Source organism: Cyanistes caeruleus, chromosome 1, assembly GCF_971803275.1.
Source record: "Cyanistes caeruleus chromosome 1, bCyaCae1.hap1.1, whole genome shotgun sequence".
NCBI classification, from domain to species: domain Eukaryota; kingdom Metazoa; phylum Chordata; class Aves; order Passeriformes; family Paridae; genus Cyanistes; species Cyanistes caeruleus.
The window spans coordinates 122,578,083-122,592,727 of record NC_141701.1 but is presented as its reverse complement, the minus strand read 5'-3'; the positions used below and the strand labels follow the sequence as shown (position 1 = coordinate 122,592,727).

General features: G+C 39.8%; 1 protein-coding gene and 1 long non-coding RNA gene across 27 annotated transcripts in view; one reads left to right on the top strand and one right to left on the bottom strand.

The window, feature by feature from the left end:
- HDAC9 (histone deacetylase 9) overlaps positions 1–14,645 on the top strand; it is a 452,700-nt gene that overhangs the window by 292,530 nt on the left and 145,525 nt on the right. The gene's annotated exons all lie outside the window — the stretch shown is intronic.
- LOC147655874 (uncharacterized) lies at positions 7,303–12,694 on the bottom strand. The gene is made up of 3 exons (XR_015277559.1): positions 12,487–12,694; positions 11,836–11,910; positions 7,303–11,423 (listed from the first exon to the last, which is right to left on the bottom strand). It is a non-coding gene; the product is annotated as an uncharacterized LOC147655874 (long non-coding RNA).

Below are 14,645 nucleotides of genomic sequence, written 5' to 3'. Positions count from 1 at the left end.
TTGGACAGTATTTCTGGACAGATAACATCTACTGAGTGATACTGGTAACATTATGCTAGTTCTACTATATTCCTTCACACTTTTTTTTCCTGTGGAATGCAAACAAAGCTGTAAGTGCTAACCTCCCACCTAAAAACAAAATACCTTTAAAGCACCTTTAAAAAATAAATCTAAGAATCAAAACACAGTCAAGAGGGCAGGGAAAAAAAATCCTCTGCAAGGAGCTGGTGCTGAGGTGTCTCCCCTGTGTTAAGGGAGTTGAGCTGTACTTGACTTTGAGGTTTCAGCACTCCCACTTTCTCAGTGTTAAAAAAAACGGTGCTTTCTGGCAAATCAAAGAAAACCACACCTGACCTACATTCATAGCTGTGATTTCCTCAGGTCTATAGTGTTATTCTGAGAGAATAGAGAACCCGTGAGCAAAACTCCCTGATGAATTTATTGACTTATTCTTACAAAATAATCATGCATGATTCCTGCACTGGAGCTGCTGAGCTGAGAGATAATGTCTGTTCAGACATTACCAGCCCCTAGATGGGATTTTGGATTCTTTGCTTAGTGACCAGAAGTCCAGACTCATAGAGCAATTCCTAAATTACAGTCCCAGAGACTCTTAATTGCTTGCTACAGGGCAGGCAAATCCCTGTCACCAGCCATCAGGACATCCACTGGGCAAACAGCCCAGCTAAGCAAATAGTTTGGCTTAACATACACACAAGCCCACAGCATTAGATGAGAACCACACATGTGCATGAAATCTGCTCTAGATGAAAATGCCTACAGAAAACTGCGTTCATGCTTTGTTAGGGTGTAGCAAGTACTCAAGGTGATAAATCATCTCTGTTTCTCCACCCATCCTCCCCCAGCTGCACAGCCACTAAATACCTCTATCAACCATGCTTTAAGACAAATCAAGCTTTTAAAAATTCCTCCTTCTTAATGCTCTAACATGCATGGGTTCACAAAATTAAATTACAAAATTTTTATCTGTTTGGGATCAGCCCTGTTTCCTCCTCCTTGTGTTTACTTTCCTTCAGTAGCTGACATCAAAATGTTTTCTGGAATGCTGAGACTAAATAAGTTATGCTTAACTCAATATCTAATATAAATAGCCCTAGGGAAGCTCCAGCAGCACAATCATAAAAGCTACAGTTTCTTTTAATAGCTTGCCACACTTTGCTGATATAGTATTTCTCTAATCACCAATCTTTACGTGCCTTCCTGACCTTGGAGCTCTCTGTCCAACCGACTTTGTTGTATCAAAGGCTTGTGTCATTGGAAGAGTGAATGGCTTTCATTTTTCTCCCTGAAACTTCCGGTTCCTGGCATCTGCAAAGAATTATTCCAAGCAGTGTTTTGCTGCCTTGCGGCCAGTGCCCTGTAGTGGCCTGACTGATGGAAGTGACTTTTCCCAAAAAGGTTAGTGATTGTGGCTGGTGACGGGCGAGCCCTGCAGCTGGTGCACAACCAGCCCTGCTTTCTCAGCTGATTTTGCCTGACCATTGGGCTACCACAACCACGCATTACAGCAATTCATCTCTGTGGTGTTTTGGGAGGAATTGAATAAATAGGGTAGATACCGTTCTATAGCGGACTAGAGCAATAAACAAAACCCTTCCAAAATAACCACAGATTTCAAAAGCCTTCATATCACAACAAAGGTAATCTAAATTTAAAAGCTTTTATAGAAGTAACTGCTGCGTAGCAACACAGGGCATCAGGGTTTTCTCAACTGAACATCATACTGTGTGAATATCCAAAACCCACAGTCATGGTGCTCTGACTGCTTCCAGGTGATGAGAAGATTGCTGCCTGGATCCAGAGTCTGAGCTATGATTTGTCTTTTTGAAGATGGATTCTTTTTCTCTCTACACCTCTCCCATCTAGTTTCTCTTCTCTTCTCTCACATTTTCTCTTTCTCTGGTTCCTTATATTTACCTCTTTTTTTTTCTTTCTTTCTTTTTTAATATGAAATGTATTTGGACCTGTATGTACTATGCTGAAATCAACTAAATGGAACTCACAGTATTTTCCTTTTTTTTTTTTTTTTTTTTTTTTTTTTTTTACGGGGGGGGAGCAGGCAAGCAGAGGTGTAAGGAAGAAGAATTTTGAGGTATATTTTCAATAAGTATTACGTGCCTTAACTCCACAATTGCAGTCAAGCATCCTCAGCATTGAGCACTGAACTGTCACATGGCAAAGGACAAACTGCTTGAAATCTCTACAGTTAGGAGAGATAAAGCCAGGATGAGATAAGGCGACACAAAGAGACATTAGAAGACTGGTGTAAGCTCATACAGCTGATCAGCAACAGATAAAATTTGAAAATCCTGCTTTTTCTTCTAAGAGACAAGATTAGGACAGCATTCCTCAGAGACGGATTATGTATTTCAATTACTTAAATTAAATTTTAATTCAAAGAATGAAAACAAAACATCTTCAGAGATCCAAATCCTCCCAAAGCAACCTAACTTGACCCAAAACTCTCTCGGGACTTTCAGCCCCTAGTGCAGCTCTTTCGGCAGCATGGCCCTGTAACCCTTCTTAAATGAAAAGGAGAGGCTCTCACACCCCCTGTGCCCCCGGGGAGAAGAGAGCCCCCAGGGACACAGACATTTCACAGCTGAAAGGAGCCAGCCATGGACCCCTGCTCAGGGCTTTTCACTCCCTTCTTTCTCATTAAAATACAAACACTAGGTGAGACAAGTCACACCTCTGGTTTAGGCACAATGTGCCATGGTCACCCCAAGCTCCCTGCATGGGAATGCGCTGCCTACAGCAGCACTGACCGGCTGTATCCCCTCTCCTGGCCAGGGCTGTGCAGGCACCAAGAGATGCCTGTGATGTTGCCATGCTTTAATCTCAGCTGGCAACTACCACACATCCCTTGCTCAGCCCTTCCCAGTGGGATGGGGGGAGGGAGGGGAGAATCAGGAAAAAAAGGTAAGACTCCTGGGTTGAAATCACAACAGTTTAATAAGTGAAAGAAACTAAAATATAATGATATGTAATGTTTGCCTCAGGTATTCCCTTGGTCCTTTTTGGTTTAGATTCAATGGGGCCTAAAATCTCAATGCCTTCAGATGGCAGCTACTCATAAATTAGCACTGTGTTTTCCTTCCTACTGCACAAGGTTGGAATGTATAACTCACATTGTAACAAGCTTAATTTTGCTGTTAGCAATCATTGCACAAATAACAAAACTTTGTTTTCGAAAGAGTTTTGACCATATCAGCTTGGGTACATAACACTTTAAATAAAACTTTTTGTACTGAAGTATGTTGGATCTCCAGGTATTACTAATATTAGCCCAGAAATACAACCAGCTCTGAAGGGGTGCTCAGTGACCATTTACTGTCACACACACAAAAGGCTGGAGATTAAACAAGCTAGCAGTTGTTTCTACCTGTAGTTACATTGAACCCAAATTTTCAAAGCATTTTCTGGGGTTTTGTATCCAGAGCAACTCTTGGATGTACCTAAAATGAGAATTCTCCAGCTAATTAACAATTCTATGTAAGATTTGCTGGAACCCTTGCAACTTCATGATTCCTTCTCCCAGAAAGAATAAAGCCCAGGAACTTCTTAAGGGTATAACACATAGGGTATGTTGTATTATAACATTGGAGAATATTGCTGTATGAAAGAAATAATCATCAGGGCTTAAATCTATGTTTGAGAAAAAAAACAAAACAACCCTAAGAAAATAACCTGGTCGTAGCTTAGATTGATGCCTCAAAATGCACATGAGAAAAACTGAAAAACAGCCTGTCTCTTATTTCCAACTGTACAGTAAAAGTCTTTTAAGTTCTCTGTAGACTGACTAAAAATAAGCAAAGAAGGCCAGGTAGCAGCCATCAGATTCTTATGAATTAAATTATATCCATATGTATAGCACATTTCAATGTCCAAAGAGCCACTTAGATATGTGAATCTGAACTTTTATGATGAAAACCAGGGATATTTCTAAAACTATCAATAAAAATCAAAAGCTCAGTCCCAATCTCACATATTTTTCCCCTTTTGAATGTTGCCATTGTTGAATTGTCCCAATTACATTTTTGTACCAAGAGTAGCAGAGAAGCTCTCTGCCTGTGGCTGGGCCTCAGGACAGCATTAGGTTCTCTGGTTGGGCTCAGGGCTAAATCTGTTTCTTTTAGCATATCTGTTGATAGTGCAATCAGGTTGGGTTTAACCCCTGTGATTCCTGAGAAGAGACCTTCAAACACATCTTGTCTTGTAGAGTTCCAGCAGGAACTGCTGGGCTGGCAGCACCCAGTGCCTTGACCCCTGCCTTTGCAGCTCTGCCAAGGCTCTGCGATACATTTCACAGCGTCCATTCGTTTTCTGAAGGTCCTCTAAGGCCAGCAGGGCTTCTGAGCCATTCTGAATGCAATGGCATGGATGTGGGGTGCCAGCTATTTGGGGTGCTTTGGCACTGCTTTGCTGGGAGCGCTGTCAGCACATCTCTTGGGTCTCGCGGTGGCCCCAGAGGTGGGCTGTGGCACGGTGTGCACGCTCAGCATGACGCGTACACCCGGCTTATGTGACTGCCTTTCCTCCTGGGAAACCTACCTGAGTAGCTTTAATGCTGCCAGAGGTTGGAAAGACAATGTACTGGATGTTCCCAACACGATTAAGGACCACAATGACCCCAAAGATGCAAAAGCTGGGAAGTTTCATGGGCTCTTTCACTGCTTTGCCACAATGCCTTGTTGTGGGTGACAGAGATTAACAGCCTCCCTCTCCTCACCCTGTCTGCTCAGAGCCCTTTTGCACCTAGCTTAAAGATTTGGATGCTTTAGTTTGTCTGAGCAGTCCCTAAAAGCTGTGATATTTTACAGTGCCAATTGCTCCGACCTCTTTCTCCTACCCTTTGTCAAATCCAGCACCATCAAACCAAAACAGCTTCTGACTTCTGACCATACCTCCTGCTATCAGTTGTAATAGGAAACACAGAAAGCCACAGTGCTGCATTATTTCACAATTAAACCAGATGTGAGGCCAGAAATAGAGAATATTATTGATACAATGCAATTACTACTGATCCAGTGGTTAAAGAAAGGACTTAAAAATCAGGATTTCCAATCCTTGTGCACTTTGGATCTGTAATGTCTACACCTTAGCTTCTCCACACAAAAATACTTTCTATGTAGCATATGAATGACAGATTATTTTCATTATAACCCTTAATAGGACAGTATAATGCAAGGGATATGTATGCATCATATATATAAAATTTATTACAGAGCAGGAATGTTGATATTACTAGCAAAAACTACAAAAAAAATAAGGATATTATATTATATTATATTATATTATATTATATTATATTATATTATATTATATTATATTATATTATATTATATTATATTATATTATATTATATATCTGTCTGAAGAAAAAAAGGACATTTATGAAATTATACCATTGGAAATATGTAACACCTACTAATCCACTGTCAGAAAATAAACAAGCACAGCTTTGTTTTCAGTATGTTAGTAGCTGCACTTTTGCAACAGAGGGAAAAAAAAAGTATTCCAGGCACTGAAAGATTTTGTTTGTCACAGGCTCCAAATCTAGAGCATTTGGGGACAGCTATAATGTTATCTTGAGTGAACACAGGGACAACATAATTACAAATAAAGAGGTAAGAAGCAAGGGGAATTGTCTGCATAACTTCACTTGGCAAAATCTTCCCATAGAAGGTGGCAGGTAGGAAATCTGCATAATAACAAACTTGTCACAACACAAGGCCAAGTAAATAGAACAATTAGAATTAACATTTTACTTTTACTGGTTCTCAGGATTCCCCCACTCTGTCCTCCCAGGTTTCACTAGACAAAGTTAAAATTGTAGCTATTTATTTGGTGCAATATTTTCCAGTATGTATTTTTTCCTGTGTGTTGTGTGTCTGCAAGAAGTTTGTTTCCCACAAAGGAGGGAGACAATCTCCAGCATGTGGATGTCCTCCCAGGCTGCCATCAGACCACAATTAGGGAGGTGCTTTAAGGGACTTCACCAGCAATGGAGTTGATCCTCAGGGCTGCCTTCCCCAATATATGAGTTCATCATTATCTCAGCTGGCCTTTAAAACAAAGACATAGTAATTCTAAGTAGTAAACAGCTATTCTCTGAAAAAAATAAAAATAGCCATTGTCTAAAGTAGAAAGCTATTTTTGTTCCATATACAGGCAACTTTAAAAATTTTAATTAATATACCTAAAACTGTTGTGTTTTATTTCAGGAAGGACATTGATCATAGTAAGGAGTAACAGAGCACAGATGAGGAATACAGACTATTGTTTGGCCTGTAATTTTGTGTTCTTTGGTCTTTTAAGCATTCTGACTTCTTTTCTTGTAAGTTAGTCCTGGATACTTTGGAGAGATCTCTCTTTGAGATGAAGAAAAATACTGGCTAAACAGTGTTGAGATCCCTATGTAGTGTGAGCAAATCAATGAGCCTCCTTCCAGAATGGAACAAATGTTCTTATTGCCCCACCTCTCCCCAGCTAGTATTCTCTTTACTTATTCTTTCTGCTTCCATTTCTTGCAATTCTTGAAATATCTTTTGCTATTTGAGGATTAATGTGAGCACATGAAAGATGCAGTTTTTCAAAAAGGCACAAAGGCAAGAATTTATAGTTGAACATACAAACAAAAATGCTTCCAAATTTTAAAACCATAAATAAAGTGGAAGGCATTATCATAAAAAAAGAGAGAGGGTGAGAAGGGAAGAGGTTGGGCCTTATGCTATTCAGATGTTAGGATTTTGTAATACTGTTCCCTCTCTCTTCTTCCTTTTAGTCCCACCCAGTGTTCCACATCCCTCTTTGTAACAGCAATCTAGCCCCACCTGAGGTACATTGCAATGAGGCAAGTTCAGATAATTTAATTTATCCTTCCCATGAAAAATAACAAAGAATATGGTATCTACTGAAAGTTACTTTGCATTTCAAGTTTGGAGATTTACTTAAGGAATAAGAAATTGTATAATTTACTTTGCAGTGTGCATTATACAATTTGTGCTATGCAAACACATAACATTTTCCTTGTTTCTTTTTAACTCTCTAGTTGTTCCTAAATCAGCAAACATAAAGGTTTTTCCCTCCATTTTAAATCTGCCCATTCTGGCAATTCTCCCACTTGTTAAAAGCAGCAAAACCTAGGCTGAGAAAACAAAGTGGGAAATATTCGTAAGAAATCTTCTGATGTTCAGTTCAATTTTTGTTTAAATTACAAATAATTTGATCTCATCCCAAATAAAACTAAAAAAACACACAAACAAACACAAAACTGTACTTATTTGTTGTAGAAATATATTTATTTTACAATAGTATAGAGCATTTTACAACTACGTAGAATTCTAAATATATAGAATATATCTGAAAGGATTTTTGTGACAGTTTTTTTTCCATCTGCAGCATCCTTCCTATATTCAAATCCTTTATTTTCTAGTCTCAAATTTTATCACCATTTCCCTACATATCACTATTTCCTTGTGTTCCAGAATCTGAAAAGTGTAGTAGAGCTCTGCACTGAAGAGAGAAATTTTTTTTTAAAATATTTTGTGATATTTGCAGATATGTGTGTGTACATACACAATTTTTCAAGAAACTATCTCTTACTACATATGTTTTAGAGAAAGGAAGTCTGTGGACATTTTAACCACATTGAAGTAAGGTGTGAGATTTGGCAGTATATCTCTCTGAAATCTTCAGGGGGTAAAAGTCATAGACCCACAGAATGGCTTGGGTTGACACAGAACTTAGAGGTTATCTAGTTCCAAACCCCCTGCCATGGAGGACTCCTTACTCTAGAAAAAATTGGTCAAGGCCCCATCCAACCTGGCCTTGAACACATCCAGGGATGGCACATCTGCACTTTTGTGCAACTTACTCCAGTGGCTCACCACCCTCACAGTAAAGAATTTCTTTCTGATATCAAATCTATACTTAGATTTTTTTCAGTTTGAAGCCATTCCCTGTTGTCCTTACATGCTCTTGTGAATAGTTTCTCTCCATCTTGTCGGCTTTCTCCAGTTACTGGAAGGCTGCAATTAGCTCACCCTGAAGCCATCTCTTTTCCAAGCTAAACAATCCAGATTGTCTCAGCCTTTCCTCACAGGAGAGGTGTTTCAACCCTCTGATCATCTTGGCATCCCTCCTCTGGACTCCTGGACTGTCCTTCCTTTGCAGCCCTGCAGGTGGGGTCTGTCCAGAGCAGAGGGGCAGAATCCCTTCCCTGGCCCCACTGCTCATGCTGCTTTTGGTGCAGCCCAGGACACCTCTGGCTTCCTGGGCTGTGAGTGCACCTTGCAGGGTCATGTCCAGCCTCTCATCCACCAGCACCCCTCCTCAGCAGGGCTGCTCTAAATCTGTTCATTCCCTGGCCTTATGCATTAGATAAAGTGACCTGCACAAATGCTTAATAGAGAGAGAACAGAGCTGGTCAAACACCCCAGTGATGGTTCTTATATTTGCTGACCATATGGTCCTCTGGTGTTCTCCATTCTGACATCACTGTACCTCCATACAAGGAGGGTCATCTATACACCCTCATGATTTTATACTTAGGCACTAATGTGTTTGTCTGTCTGGACTCTGTATTGAACAGCAGGGTTTTCCAAGATTTTCTCTTTATATGTCAGAACCAAGTAATTTCCATTACTTCTACAATAAAACCTGAACTCAGAAGAACGGTCTATAAAACCAAAGCAGAATCTGTTGAAATATGCAGAAAACACAGATCTGCAGCTGGACTGCTAATGGGGGCTTAGCCTGGAGATTATTATTCTTCTGTGTGAAGGCCAAAGTAATGATTCTTCACTTAAAAATAAGTCATACAAGTCTGCTAAGAAAAGTAGTTCTGTTGAAGAGCAGAAAGATGGAAGTGGTTTAAATGATCTGCATAAAGTAATATCAAACTGATTTGCCAATACTGTTGAAGAGAGTTGGGTGACATTTCTCAGATCAATGAAACCTGTGGGACAGGTGATGTTATCATTTAGCTTTGTCTAACATGTCAACTTATTGATTTCAGAAAGCTACTAGGATTAGGTGGTTGAAATCATTAAATGTTATTATAGAGCCTACTTTTTCTTCATATCAAAGTAAAAGAAGAAAATACTTGTTAATACTGAAAGTTAGGGAAAGACACATGAAAAATTGTGTTTTCCGTTTGCATTCATATCTACCCTTCTCTATATTCTTTTTTTGGAAAGCATCAAACTTTTCTGGAATATTTTTCCCCTTTATTGTACCCCCAATTATTTATACATTTTAATTAAATATCTGTGGGAGTCAGAAAGTGATGAAAAGATTCAGCTAGTAATGAAGCTTTTGAAGATTTCTCCTCAAAAGCATTTTCTTTGGATGAGTGCTGTTCACACTGCAGTCAGCACTTTAGCAGGAGTGACAGAAGTCAAGTACCTGCCAATGTTGGGAGCAGAGAAAGCAGCTCTCACAGGAGCAGGAACCAGGAGTAAAGCCAGCAGCTCAGCTGGACTCCTGGAATTTCTCTCCAGCAAAAGTGCTCTGACTTTAGGGCCACCTTTTCTGTCACTCCCATAATTCCTTTCTACTCAATCAACAGGCTTCAACAAAATGACTGCTTGGTTCCTATTTCTTAACAAAGATAGCTGAAAACTTCTCAAACCATGTGACCACCTTGATTCCTCACTTCTATGGGACCAACATAGGTGATGTTTAGATGCTCAGGCTTCTGGAAACTTTCCGTCCAAGAGAGGTAACTTTTACCCTCTCCCCCTTCAAAAACACAGGTCAGCAGCCCATCCACCTCCTCGTGCAACAGCAGAGGTAAAAGTCTGCTGGCAGGGTCCTGACTCTGCTGTTACATCCTGCAGCCAGAGGCAAGGGCTGTGACTCCAGCCTGGACTTGCACACTTAACCATGCAACCCCCTGTCCAAAGTGCATCTTCTCCTATGTGCCTTGATAGAGGAGCATGCTCTTCTTATCCCATTAAGAGTTTTTGCTCTTCCCCTATTCCTTGGCCCAAAAGTGTTGTAGTTTTTGTAACATGTTTTGTCACCCCTGTGGTGCTTCTGCACTAGAAGAGGAGGATGGAAGGAGAGGGACAGGGGCCTCTACAGCAGCAGCTTTGCAGCTCCAGGAACAGAGGGGAAAAACAAAACTGGTTGAGGGTGATAACCACTCCCTGGACTGGTCACTGCAGTAGGACCAGTCTAAGTACTAAGCTCTACCTTGGCAGAAGCTGGAATAAGCCATTCCACAGTCCTTCAGAAGGCCAGGGGAAGGCACAGAGCATGGGGATATTTTGCTGTGAGAAGCAGCTTGCTGCCCAAGGCAAATCTCTGCCTGGGACTCCAGGCAGTTTTTTGGGCTATAGCTTCCATCCCACTGCTCTGTATCTGCATCCAAGATTGAGTTGATAAGGTTTCATTTCTGTTTACCCATTTTCTAGTCAACATTGTATTCCTTGGATTACAGCAAGAGAAATCCAAATCCTATAAACATCCTGATAGTAGAGGACCTAATACATCCAGATGCCTCAAGGCTAACTGTCCTGTTTCTTCCTGTCTATGCTTTTGCTTGCTCTAAATCTATTTCTACCTATTCAATCTATGTGTCTGTGACCATACTTGTAATTTACTTACTTTTCATAAAAATGCTGATTCTGACTTTGTGGTTGAATATATTTCAGATGGTGATACTGGGGTTTTTTGAAAGTGATGACCATGGAAGTTGGTGGCTCCACATGTGGTTTTGTCAAAATTAGAAAGTGGTAGGGTTTCTTGGTGATGTGTTTTCTCCAAGTGACAGAGCAGTAAAAAAGATGTCTCAACATATTCATTTTCAAGGATATCTCCGATTAATTTCTATTTTAGGTTGTATATATTGACAGAGAGACACCTTTCCTACACTTTCATATTTGTTCACACATATATTTTGGAAGACCTCAGGACCCATCTTTTCTTGGTTTCTGAGGGCAATTAGTTATGGCTTTGTTTGAGGACAGTAGGTGAAATAGTACTTCACAACAACCCTGGATGAAAATTGCTAAAAATTCCACTTACTCACAGTTCTTTGTCCCAAGGAAAAAAAACTCCTTTGTATTCATTACCTTCTATAGGTTTTTTCTTGTCACTTCTGAAGAACAAAACCAAGGTCCAACTTATTAATATATTGTATATTTCTGAAGGACTGTTAACTACCTACATCTGGGTTGAAGGAGAAGTTTCTGGGTGACCAGAATTTCTGACTCAGTCAGACTTTGGATGATGCTGTCTTAGTTTGGGCCAAGTATGCCTTTCCAGGGACCTTAAAGCAGGGCTGAGCTCTGTTTGCTGTAAGCTGAGGCCTTTTTGCTGGATGCAGTCACTGGCTGGCCTGGACACCCCTTGGATGCATTCAGCTCCAGCTGCACTGGGAAGGTAGAAAGCCTGGGAGGGTGGGAGAGAAGACAAGTGGCAGGATCTGAAGTTGCTCTGTTCCCAGGTTGCTACAGGGGTCTGGACAGGGCTAAGGAGTGAGGCCTCCAGCAGGAGCCATGGGGTGAAACGAGGCAGCAGAGCAGGCACCAGAAATATCCTTCAAAAGAAGGAGGGAGAGGAAGGTCTGAAAGGCAGCAGATCTTGTTTTCATCCTTTCCTAGGAAAAAACTTTCTGAAGCATTTACATGTAGCATTTCCCTTCAGGAAATTACCCATCCTTTGGGTAATTTTCTGAAAATAATGTGGAAATTAGCATGCAGACCACCAAAACTGCTTTGAGAGGAAAGCTTTGTAAGGATAGTAGTGCTTAAGGACTTTTGGGAGAGGAAGGCAGGATGGGAAAATCATGAAAAACTTTTACCAATTAATAGACATGAGCACACACTTCATAGTTCAGCAGAATGTATCAAAGGCACAACAACAGAGGGATATAAACCTGGCCAAAAATATATGAGAGTAGTAATCTTATTAGTAAGAAATGCAAAATTTGCTATCCCTAAGAGGAAAAAAAAAAGTTCTCTAGCAGAATGAAAAAAAGCCAAAGCATAACCCTGAACAGAAGTGTTAGTACACCCATAAACATGAGGGATTATATGCTACAGACATACAAATATTTGGATTTATTTAACTGTGACTAAACTAAATATTAACATTAAATTAAAAACCAGACTATTAAGACGCAAAACAAGCTTTTATGAATGAATCCCACATATCTTTTTCTCTGCACGAAACATAACAGTTCAAAGGACTGTTATAGACAACTCACCTATGCTTTATCCTCCAACATAGACCATCTAATAATCCAACAGATTACTCGTGATTAATCAGTTCTCAGAGCCAGTAGAAATAAATAAATAGCTCTCGTTAAAATCCTTAGAATTTACAAAATGTTAAGCTCCAAAATGTACAAATCACAGATCTACATGAAAGGAATATCCACACCAACCCAAATTAATTCAAAGCCCTGCTAAACAAACCTTACAGTAATACTAGGAGGACAACAAATATTTACCTTCCATGCTCCTAAAAGGCTCATCTTCTCTTTAGATACTGATTTTAAAATTCCTCAAAATAATTACTGAGGGCCTGAGCTTGTTTCTGTGGAAGGCGATGGATGGCCCTCTGCTAGCTCCAGCAGAAGCCCTAATTGCTTGCCTCTACTAATAAACTAATCTCAGGCACCTGGAACTAGCAGGCTCCATGCTGGGCAGACAGGGCTCAGGTTACCTAAGAAATGCTCCAAATATATTCACACAAATCACTGGCCCTGCAGATGTGCAAATACTGCTTTTGTCATATTGCTGGAGAGATGGACATGTGTTTGCAGGGCTGTAACACATAAAACCTGAAGACAAATTCATTGTGTTCCTTTAATCCCTTCCAGAGGCCAGGTGGACATTTGGGGAGCCAGATAAGTGTGTTGATTATCCACATTACTCATTGCATTAATCCACTTGTCTGTGACTCAGAGTATCAGAAATGCTCACAGCATAAATATGTAGGTGGCTGGGAAAAAATGTATGTATTTAATGTGTGCCTGTTGTCTGTAAAATATAACCTAATCAGGAAACTAGCCTAAAACTTTGACTACTATCTAAACAAGTCTAAACTTTGCTGATGTCTACAATTTAAAATATTACAATTAAAGGATCTGGATGCCACGAGAGGATGTACACCTCGGTGTAAGCCTTGTGAGACAAACTACTCTACTTTTAATAAATTTTAAAAGATTTTCACAGGCAAACATTTTCTGTGTCCTCTGAAATTAAAGCAGGTGTCAGTCAATTTCCATGTAACCTTCCACAAATTTCTTCTCCTTCCCCAAACAGATTATGTTGATAAACATGTGTCAAACACAGTACGTGTCTGGTTTCATTTGAGGAGGGGAGAATGATATAAACAGGAAAATGTTTATACATTTTTAACCTGAAAATGGAGGAGAGAGAATAGGCTGTATTCTTTATCGCCAACAAATTGCTGAAATAGATGTTTGGTTCAGATGTTGTTCACACAGGTTGATTAATATTTAAAAAAATTATCTCAATTTGTTAATATGCATGAAAAATATTGTTTCTATGTGACTACATAAACACAAACACTAAATAATTTTAGAAGCAAAGATAGGAACATCTTCCAGAGTTATCTATGTTTTCTGATGTTCCAGACTTTTTTCTTCTTCAAGACACTGTAAAAAACACCCAAACTCACAAAAAAATCCCCAAACAACCTAGCAAAGAAGAAACAAAAGCATCAAACCAAACCAAACAAACAAAAAACCCCTAAAAACCCCACTTAAATGACTTTTTTAGATCAGAGATCTGGAAAGATTATAGTTTAGATATTGACTGAATGGCAAATGTACAGCTCCACAAAAAAAAAAAATAAATTGCACAGATACTGCAAAACTGAAGTTCAGGTCTGGAAGCAACAGCAAGGCAAACAATGCAGCTCTAAAGTGTCAGAGCTCAGAGTCAACCAGCACTGAGAAAAGTCCAGAGACAGCATTAGTCTGCCTTCAGCTGAATTTCCAAGATTCTTTAAGAAATATGTTTAAGTAATAATGTTCAGTGAAGACTACCACAATCCACTGGTGCACCTTTACTAGCTTGAAGAGCCTTCCAATAGGGAACAAATCCTTTTGTCTTCTGTACTCTAATGATGATCAGAAAATAAACTCAATAAATTATCAGTGCTTAGTATGAACATTGAAAGATGTATCATAAATTCCCTTGCTCAAAGAAATACACACACAGCAGCTATTTAATTTATGCAATGAAGGCATCATATAAGTTGAGGAGAGCAGCAGAAATAACAGTATTCCACTGATTTCCTGTCTGGTAGCAACATTCTGTGCCATGAATGGCTCCTGCAGGCAGCAGTTTGGCTTCTTCCAAACTGCTCAGCTGGGAGTTTAGGAGGGGAGGCAGGAAATTGTGAATACATGAGCATCAGACAGTGCTGCTGCCACCACTTGATCCTAGGATGCAGGGAGTAATCACACCACAGATAGCAAAATGCCTCCTGTGACTACTTTACATGAAGCCAGCATTGAGGAAAGTGAATGCTAAATTCTCACAAAGGAATGTATCTATTTCTGTTCTCCATAGGGAGAATATTCAACGCAATAGTGTCCATGCATTCTTCACTCATCTCCCAACACACACACTCCCA